The sequence below is a fragment of the Brassica rapa genome, unplaced genomic scaffold (assembly GCF_000309985.2).
Source record: "Brassica rapa cultivar Chiifu-401-42 unplaced genomic scaffold, CAAS_Brap_v3.01 Scaffold0787, whole genome shotgun sequence".
Lineage (NCBI taxonomy): Eukaryota > Viridiplantae > Streptophyta > Magnoliopsida > Brassicales > Brassicaceae > Brassica > Brassica rapa.
In genome coordinates, this window is record NW_022610727.1 from 6,314 (window position 1) to 17,003 (window position 10,690).

The 10,690-nt window shown below is 43.4% G+C and overlaps 1 long non-coding RNA gene across 1 annotated transcript; it reads right to left on the reverse strand.

Annotated features, from left to right (window-relative positions):
• Positions 1–1,595: 1,595 nt before the first annotated feature.
• LOC117131014 lies at positions 1,596–7,844 on the reverse strand. Its single transcript, XR_004454245.1, has 3 exons — positions 7,808–7,844; positions 6,809–6,811; positions 1,596–2,054 (listed from the first exon to the last, which is right to left on the reverse strand). It is a non-coding gene; the product is annotated as an uncharacterized LOC117131014 (long non-coding RNA).
• Between the last annotated feature and the right edge of the window lie 2,846 nt (positions 7,845–10,690).

Consider the following 10,690-nt stretch of genomic DNA (forward strand, 5'->3'; position numbering starts at 1 on the left):
GAGCTGGAGATGCTGAGGCCGAGCACAACTGATCCAGATCAGTTGAATGAGAGGCGCGAGCAAGACAAGGTCTTTGGTCTGCTTCTCACACTGAACCCGGCCTACACCCAGCTCATCCAGCACATGTTAAGGTCAGACAAGCTTCCGGACCTTGAGGAGGTGTGTGCACAAATCCAAAGGGAGCAGGGATCTATGGGTTTGTTTGGAGGAAAGGGGGAGCTCTCTCTTGCCAATCAAGCAGCTCATGAGGATTCAACCGAGGCTCCACAAGCAAACAAGGCATCTCACGGGAAGTACGAGGACAGGAAGTTCAATGGCAACTGTGATCATTGCAAGAAGCATGGTCATAAGAAGAGCCAATGCTGGATACTGCACCCACACCTCAAGCCGGCCAAGTTCATGAAGGAGCGTGAGGGAAGGGCAAATGTGACTGAAGGTTCAAGTGGAGCTGGCACCAGCAAGATCAGTGAAGTGGATGGGCTTGGAGGCAATGATGGGAATGGGAAGTCTCTGGTGGCTTACACAGGTGCCTCAAGCTCCCGCAGCAATGATGACTACATCAAGAGATCAGACCTTGATGCCCTCTTCAAAATGCTAAAGGAAAACGGTAACACTTACGGTTATTCCTTTGGAGCTTCTATGATTGCATATAAGGATGATCACTTGATTAGAGAACTAGTAGAACGGTTAGAAGCTAGGGATGGGTATAGACATGCTCACATTGCTAGAACTGATAAGATGCATCCATCACTTAGTAATCTATGCCATAATGCTAAACGAGTAAGTAAACCATTGATTGTTGATTCTGGTGCATCACATCATATGATAAGTGATAAAAACTTGATTAAGGATATAGAACCTACACATGGGCATGTGATGATAGCAAATGGGGATAAGATACCCATTAGAGGAATAGGAAAGCTTAAGTTGTTTAACAAAGAATCTAGAGCTTTTTACATGCCTGAATTCACATCAAACCTATTATCAGTGAAGAAATGTACTAATGATTTACAATGCAATGTTATCTTTAGTCCTAATGATGTGAAGTTTCAGGATATTGAGAGCAGCAGATTGATTGGGAAAGGGGTGACTAAGGGAGATCTCTATATGCTTGAAGAACTCACTTCTGTTCCTGATTATAGTTGCTCGTTTACTTCTGCTTCTTTGTTGAATAAAAATGCATTGTGGCATGCTAGAGTAGGACACCCTCATGTTAAAGCTTTGAACTTAATGGTACCAGGTGTTGTGTTTGAGAATAAGGATTGTGAAGCTTGTATTTTAGGCAAGCATTGTAGAACTGTGTTTCAAAAGTCTACTACCGTTTATGAGAATTGCTTTGATCTAATTCACTCAGATGTGTGGACTGCTCCTTGCTTATCTAGAGATAGTTATAAGTATTTTGTCACATTCATTGATGAAAAATCCAAATACACCTGGTTAACCTTAATTCAGACCAAAGATAGGGTACTTGATGCATTTAGGAACTTTCAAACTTATGTAACTAACCATTATCATGCTAAGATTAAAATTTTGAGATCAGATAATGGAGGGGAGTACACGAGTCATGCATTCAAGCAACACCTATCACAACATGGGATCCTACATCAAACAAGCTGTCCTTATACTCCACAGCAAAATGGAGTGGCTGAGAGGAAGAATAGGCATCTCATGGAAGTGGCAAGGTCACTTATGTTTCAGAGTAATGTTCCAAAGAGATTTTGGAGTGATGCGGTTGCCACTGCTTGTTACCTGATAAACAGAACCCCAACCAAAGTTCTGAATGAGAGGGCTCCATTTGAAGTTCTGAACAGGTACAAGCCAGCCCTTGATTATTTGCGAGTCTTTGGGTGCCTATGCTTTGTACTCAAACCAGGAGAGATGATCAACAAGCTAGAAGCAAGAAGCACTAAGGCTGTGTTCATAGGATACTCAGCTACACAGAAAGGATACAAATGCTATGATCCTATAGCAAGGAGAGTTCTTGTATCTAGAGATGTGAAGTTCTTGGAAGATAGAGGATACTATGAAGAAAAGAATCAAGAAGACCTGAAGGACTTAACATCTATTAGATTTTGTAATTTAAAGAGTGATTAAGTTTAATCTGAGAATTAAAGAGATTAGAGATTAAGAACAAGAGAGAGACTAGAGAGAGAGACTCAAAACTCCATTAATTAATACTGATGAGGGTTTACAAGTATATAAAGAGAGAGCAACAAGGAATTTCGAAATGTATAAGCATGTGTAGTCAAAGGACAGGCTGGAACTCCTTTTGAATCACTTGGCTGTGCTTTCTCACATGCTTGCACTAGTAGAAAAGCATCCTCTCCTTTCCAGCATCATACAGGCTGTCAAAGGCTCCCTTATCCTTCCTTATCCTCTTTGGTCGAGTTTACTCTCTTCCCTTCACTAAGTTACCTTCTCATGCCATCAGATAACTTCCCAAGTTGTTACTGTGGTTAAACTAAAGTTACCACAGTAAAACTCCAAAGTTACTGTCTACTCCAACTCTCTTCCTCTCTCAATATATCAACTCTTTATTCTCTCATCTCAACACTCCCCCTCAAGCTTGACCATGTGGAACAAGTCAAGCTTGGAAGGACCATGAGATCTCCCTCATTAAAACCTCATTAAGGAAAACCCATTGGGACAAAACCTTAATGAGGAAAAAGAGTAGAGATCACATGATCAGGAGAGTGTATAGACTAGCCCTTAGGCGAGAGATCAATGAGTCCTAACCTGATGTGTATGGACTCCATTGTCTTTTGCCTTGCTGCCTTTGTGAACACATCTGCTAACTGATCCTCACTCCGAGTATAACAAGGTAGAATCACCCCAAGAATCATCATCTGCCTCACCTTGTGACAATCAACCTCAATGTGCTTTGTTCTCTCATGGAACACAGAGTTAGATGCAATGTGGATAGCTGCTTGATTATCACAATGCATTGTCATTGGCGTTGCTTGAATAATCTCCAGATGCTTCAAAATCCCTTTTATCCACACTAGCTCATTTGTAAGCTTCAGCATTGCTCTATACTCGGCCTCAGCACTGGAACAAGACACTACCTTCTGCTTCTTACTCTTCCAAGTGACCAAGTTACCACCAATGAATGTACAATAGCCTGTGGTTGATCTTCTATCTGCTCTATCACCAGCCCAATCCGCATCACAGTAGCCTACAACCTCAGTACTCTTGTTACATCCCATCCATACTCCAAGACCAGTAGTTCCATTCAGATACATCAAGATCCTTTCCACCATCCGCCAGTGGTGCTCCTTAGGAACTTGCATGTGTTGACTGACTTGATTCACCGCAAAGCATACATCAGGTCTAGTAATGGTAAGATAAATCAACTTCCCCACTAGCTTCCTATACAGCTTAGGATCATGGAATGGCTTGCTATCCTCAATCTCCCCCTCACGTGGAACCTTGTACCCATCCTCCATTGGCATCTTGGCTGTCTTTCCTCCATAGGCATCTGCTCCCTTCAATAGATCAATCACATACTTCCTTTGAGACATGAACAATCCTTCCTTTGATCTGCATATCTCAATCCCAAGAAAATACTTCATTTCCCCCAAGTCTTTAATCTCAAAGCTTGCCTTGAGATACTCCTTTGTAGCCTTGATGCCTTCCTTATCACTGCCTGTGATGATGATATCATCCACATACACAAGTAATACCACAATACCAGATGAGGTGGTTAGGGTAAAGAGAGTGTGATCCAATTCTGACTTTCTGAACCCTCTCCCATTCAGTGTAGTACTCAACTTGTTGTACCACGCCCTTGGAGACTGCTTGAGACCATAGATAGCTTTCCTCAACCTCAACACATTACCCTTCTTTACTAGATGTTCAAGACCTGGTGGTGGATGCATGTATACTTCATCTTCCAACTCTCCTTGAAGGAATGCATTCTTCACATCCATTTGCCACAAATCCCACTCAAGATTCACAGCTAAAGATAATACAATCCTGATAGTATGAAGTTTAGCCACAGGAGCAAAGGTCTCAACATAGTCCTCACCATATGTCTGAGTAAATCCTCTTGCCACCAACCTAGACTTGCGCCTCTCTATTCTTCCATCAGGATGAAACTTGATTGTGAACACCCATTTACTAGTCACTGCCTTCTTCCCTTTAGGCAGCTCACTCTCATACCATGTTTCATTCTTAATCATGGCTCCGGACTCATCAGCAACTGAATCTCTCCACTCCTTTAAAGCCATAGCTTCTTCATATGTCCTTGGAATATAGCTCTCATCCAAGCTTACTGTGAAGGCTATATGCTCGTCTGGAAACTCTGCAAAGGAACACATAGCTTGAGAAGGATGCTCCACAGCCTGGGCATTGTAGTACACTCTCGTGTTTACCCAGTTGGAAGCATCTCTCTTCACCCTTGTGCTCCTCCTCAGCTCCTGAACTTGTTCTTCTTGTGGCTCTTGCCCATCTTCACTTGATTGAGCACCACTCTCATTTGACCCATCAGGATCCACTTCCCAATCTCCACTAGACTGAGTACCACTCTCATCTGAGCCATTAGACTCTCTTTGCCCATCTCCACTAGACTGAGCACCACTCTCTACTTCCTGTGTCACCTCTTGATTATGCTGGCCTGAATCTTGATTATGCACTTGCTCATGAGATTCAGTTCCATTCCCCCTCTCATGATCAAGAGGAGTTGTTCTTTCAGCTTCACTAGTCGGATTGGAAGACTCTCTTCTTCCAGATTCCTGATCCTGGGATAACCCTATCCCTAGCTTCTCCAACAGCACCCTCAGTGTTGTTGCTCTATCAGATGGAGCTTGAGACAAATCCTTCAGATTTTCCCACTCCTTTTCTTCATAATACCCTTTTGATTCAATAAACTTCACTTCTCTAGATACCATCACTCTCCTTGCTTCAGGATCATAGCACTTGTATCCCTTCTGAGTGATAGAGTATCCAATGAACATAGCCTTAGTGCTCTTTGCCTCCAGCTTGTTTCTCTGTTCTCCTGGACTCATGACATAGCATACACACCCAAATACCCGTAGGTGATCAATAAAAGGCTTGCTCTTATTCAGCACCTCAAATGGAGACAGATTCTTCAGTATCTTGGTTGGGATCCGGTTGATGAGATAGCAAGCAGTCTGTACAGCATCTCCCCAAAAACGTTTTGGGACATTTGCATGAAACATCATCGACCTAGCAACCTCCATCAAGTGCCTATTCTTCCTCTCAGCTACACCATTCTGCTGTGGTGTGTAGGGACAACTGGTCTGATGCACAATCCCATGCTTGGCTAGATGACTCTTGAAGGCATTGCTGATGTATTCACCTCCATTGTCTGATCTCAGTACCTTCACAGTAGCATTGTATTGATTAGATACATATGCTTGGAAGTTCATAAACGCTTCTAGCACCTTATCTTTAGATGGAAGCAATGTGAGCCATGTATACTTAGACTTCTCATCAATGAATGTTACAAAGTATTTATGGCTGTCTCTAGACATGCATGGAGCGGTCCACACATCCGAGTGAACTAGATCAAAGCAATGCTCATAAGTAGTCTTAGATGTTGGGAAAACAGTCCTACAATGCTTTCCTAATATGCATGCTTCACAATCCAAGTGATTGAATGACATATTAGGGATTATCAATTCAATGGCACGAGCATGAGGATGTCCTAATCTAGCATGCCAAGTAATACTATCAATCTTCTCAGCAGTACTACTCAAGCAAATAGAATCAAAGGGATTAGAGGTCTTAGCCAAGTCGAGGTGGTATAGCTGATTCTTGCTGTCTCCTCTGCCAATGACTCTCCCAGTCTTCAAATCTTGAAACTCAACTTCATCAGGTCTGAATACTACTTGACAATCAAGATCAATGGTAGCTTTCTTCACAGATAATAGATTTGAAGTGAACTGAGGCATGTAGAAGGCAGCCGTGTCCTTCTCAAACAGTCTGAGCTTTCCCACTCCTTCTATTGGGATCATAGCACCATTAGCTATCCTAACACTCCCTGTTGCAGCCTTGATCTCACTTATAAGCCTCCTATCACTGATCATATGATGACTTGCTCCAGAATCAATCACCATGGGTTTAGAAGCTCCGGATTGTATAGCATGCTTCTTGCTTGCTGCTAAGGCTTGTACATGTTCCATGAACACTCTCCATTCCTTCCTGGTGATGCGATCATCAGCTCCACTCCCTTTCTCCTGCTCTCTTAACACCCCACTGTCTTCTACTGATTCCCCCATGTAGGCTGAGTAAGAACACTCTCCCACAACTCTCTTCCTACCCTTTCCTATGTTGACATAAGCTTTGGATAGCATTCTGCACCTCCTCCTCTTCCGGAAGCCCTCACTCCTACTCCCGGTTAGCCTCCATGAGCCCTCACTCCTACTCATGGTTAGCTTCTGGAAGCTCTCACTCCTACTCCCATTTGGCTTCCATGAGCTCTCACTCCTACTCATGGTTAGCCTCTCATCATCTCTCATTATCTCATACGCCCTTCTTATAAGCACACAGATCTCTTCCATTTCCGGAAGCTGTTCCCCTCTTAGAACCATCTCCACCAGCCACCCATATGATGACTCCATGCTCGCCAAGAGCTTCAAGACCATCTCTTGCTCTGGTGTAGCATCCCCATCCACATGGGATCTCAACCCTTGTAGTTCAACCCACAAGTGTTGTAGCTTCCTCACATGGTTATTGAACTCTTCTCTTCCTTGCTTAGCTTCACTGATCACCTTCTTGACTTCACACACTCTCCTAAGATTGATCTTGTTCTCATAAACATCTTCAATCTTCTCAAGCAGTATACTTTCTTCAAGACTAAAGCAATCTCCACTTGTTTCTCTTGCTGTCTGATCTTTCTCAGCAGCTTTACCCTTCAAAGACTCTTCCTTCTCATGGTTTCTCCAAACTCCACACCTTTTCAGAGTTGTTTTCATTTGTGAGAACCACCCCCACTCATTCCCTCTCTCTTTCTTCTCTTCACGCCTTGTTGTACCAGATTGAAGCAGCTCCATTTCCTTTAGCCTAAAGCAACAACCTTTAGCCTAAAGCAACAACCTTTAGCCTAGATCTTCCCCCAAATGCTTCTAATCTCCCACGCCAAGCTTAACCACAAACTAGACCCCTCTTCTGACCTTGTCAAACACCTAAAGGGACTCCCTTGAGGCTGACTCTCCAAAAGAAACACCAACAGACACCAACTTGACTTTTAAAGGATCTAGCTCTTGACAAACTCTCAAGAACTCTCAAGAACACTCAAGAACATTTAGAAAACGAAATCACTCTCTCCTTTTAAAGGAACCTGGCTCTGATACCATATTAGATTTTGTAATTTAAAGAGTGATTAAGTTTAATCTGAGAATTAAAGAGATTAGAGATTAAGAACAAGAGAGAGACTAGAGAGAGAGACTCAAAACTCCATTAATTAATACTGATGAGGGTTTACAAGTATATAAAGAGAGAGCAACAAGGAATTTCGAAATGTATAAGCATGTGTAGTCAAAGGACAGGCTGGAACTCCTTTTGAATCACTTGGCTGTGCTTTCTCACATGCTTGCACTAGTAGAAAAGCATCCTCTCCTTTCCAGCATCATACAGGCTGTCAAAGGCTCCCTTATCCTTCCTTATCCTCTTTGGTCGAGTTTACTCTCTTCCCTTCACTAAGTTACCTTCTCATGCCATCAGATAACTTCCCAAGTTGTTACTGTGGTTAAACTAAAGTTACCACAGTAAAACTCCAAAGTTACTGTCTACTCCAACTCTCTTCCTCTCTCAATATATCAACTCTTTATTCTCTCATCTCAACAACATCAGACAAGGCCACCACCTTGCGGATCATTCTTGAAGGTCTTGGAATCAGTACATCCCAGGATCCAAGGAATCACGCAACTACACCTCCTGAAGTTGGTTCACCATCCCACCTTGATCATGAGGGAGGAGAGGAGCATGAGGAGCCTATGCAAGAGGCCAACCAAGATGAAGGAGGAGTAGAGAATGAAGGAGAAGAGAGCATAGGCTCAGATGGTCATGGACATGATCATGGTGTGACACAAACACCTTCTCAAGATGAAGTGGTAGAAGAACAACAGGAAGAAGAACCGGTTGTGCAGCCACTAAGAAGGAGTACAAGGATAAGGAAGGATCCTTCCAGTTGGGTAAACACGAGAGTGTACTACAATGCCCAAGCTGTGGAGGATCCTTCTCAAGCCGTGTGCTCCTTTACTCAATATCCAGAAGCACATTGCGCTTTCATGGTAAACTTGGATGAGAATCACATCCCAAGAAGCTATGAAGAAGCAATGAAAGATAAAGAATGGAAAGAATCAGTTGGAGATGAGGCAGGAGCAATGATCAAGAATGATACATGGTATGAGAGTGAGTTACCAAAAGGGAAGAAGGCTGTGACTAGTAGATGGATATTCACAATCAAGTACAAAGCGGATGGAAAGGTTGAGAGGAAGAAGTCAAGGCTAGTTGCAAGAGGCTTCACTCAAACTTATGGAGAAGATTACATAGAAACCTTTGCACCAGTAGCTAAACTCCACACAATCCGGATTGTACTGAGCTTAGCTGTGAATCTTGGATGGGGGTTATGGCAAATGGATGTGAAGAATGCGTTTCTACAAGGTGAACTTGAGGATGAAGTGTATATGCATCCACCTCCAGGCCTTGAACACTTAGTGAAGAGTGGAAATGTGTTGAGGCTGAAGAAAGCCATCTATGGGCTGAAGCAATCACCAAGAGCTTGGTACAACAAGTTGAGTACTACCCTGAATGGCCGAGGCTTCAAGAAGTCTGAACTAGACCACACCCTCTTCACACTCACGACTCCCTCAGGTATGATTGCACTTCTTGTGTATGTTGATGATATCATTATCACAGGGAGTGATAAGGAAGGTATCATAGCAACCAAGGAGTTTCTTAAATCCATGTTTGAGATTAAAGACTTGGGAGAAATGAAATACTTCCTTGGAATTGAGATATGTAGATCCAAGGAAGGTTTGTTCATGTCCCAAAGGAAGTATACACTTGATCTTTTGAAAGGTGCAGGTGCTTATGGAGGCAAGACAGCAAGGATGCCTATGGAGGATGGCTACAAAGTCCCACGAGAGGGGGAGATTGAAGACAGCAAACCTTATCAGGATCCTAAACTCTATAGAAAACTAGTTGGCAAATTGATTTATCTCACTATAACTAGACCTGACATTTGTTTTGCTGTGAATCAGGTGAGTCAACACATGCAAGTACCTAAGGAACATCATTGGCGCATGGTGGAGAGGATCTTGATGTACCTCAACGGCTCACCTGATCAAGGAGTATGGATGGGCTGCAATGGAAGCACTGAAGTGGTGGGATACTGTGATGCGGATTGGGCTGGTGATAGAGCAGACAGGAGATCAACCACAGGCTATTGCACATTCATTGGAGGCAACTTGGTGACTTGGAAGAGTAAGAAGCAGAAGGTGGTGTCATGCTCAAGTGCAGAAGCTGAGTATAGAGCTATGCTGAAGCTCACCAACGAGTTAGTATGGATCAAAGGCATCTTGAAGCATTTGGAGATTGATCAAGCCACGCCAATGACCATGCATTGTGACAACCAAGCAGCTATCCACATTGCCTCCAACTCGGTGTTCCATGAGAGAACCAAGCACATTGAAGTTGATTGCCACAAGGTGAGGCAGATGATCATCTTAGGAGTCATCTTGCCATGCTACACAAGAAGTGAAGATCAGTTAGCGGATGTGTTCACCAAGGCTGCAAGGCAGAAGACAATGGAGTCCATTCACATACGGCTGGGCCTCATTGATCTTGGGAAGAGAAGGAGCTGATCCCCTTGGCTGTGAGGTCTTTACTCTTTTTCCCTTATCAAGGTTTTATCCCAATGGGTTTTCCTTGGTAAGGTTTTTTAATGAGGAAGATCTCATAGCTATCCAAGCTTAGGCTTTCACAAAGCTAAGCTTGAGGGGGAGTGTTGAGTTGAGTTGATTATATTGGTATGGAGAGAAGAGGAGTTGAAGAGGAGAAGAGATGGAGAAGCTTAGGGGGTTTGGGTGTGAATGGTACGGACGTCCGTACAAGGCCGTACATGGCCGTACCGTCCGTACCAAAGGTCTCGACCAAAACTTACCCAACACGACCAAGTGAAACGGTAACAAGGGAGTGTTACCTTGGGGACTTAAGGAGAAGGGATCAGACCGTTGAGTGGATAAGGGAAGAGCGTGCCAGGCTGGAACAGGCTGTAAAGAGGCAAAGCGTGTGAACCTTACCATCCAATCATCCGGAAAGCAACCTTGACTCTACATGCTTCAATAGTGCTCATTTCTCCTCTTGTAAACCCTAATGCCTTCTATATAAATATGTAACCTCACTCATTAATAAGATCAGTCAGTTCGAGTCTCTCTAATCTCTTAGACTATGGTTTTCTCTTAGACACTAAACGGCTCTTTCTAGTCTCTTAATCTTTCACAAACTTCTCTTAATCACTTCCTAAACACTCTCTTTACTCTAATCACTCTAAAGATCTCTTGATCTCATAGGCCGGCTTCAAATGGGGGTGTAGGATCCAGCACTGACTCCTCTTGTGTCCCGGCTTCTTGCAATGGTCACAGTTTCCACTGAACTTCCTTTCCTCTCCACGGTAAGCAGCCTTGTTTGCTTGGATTGCTTCAGCCTTGTTGGACAGAGCCAT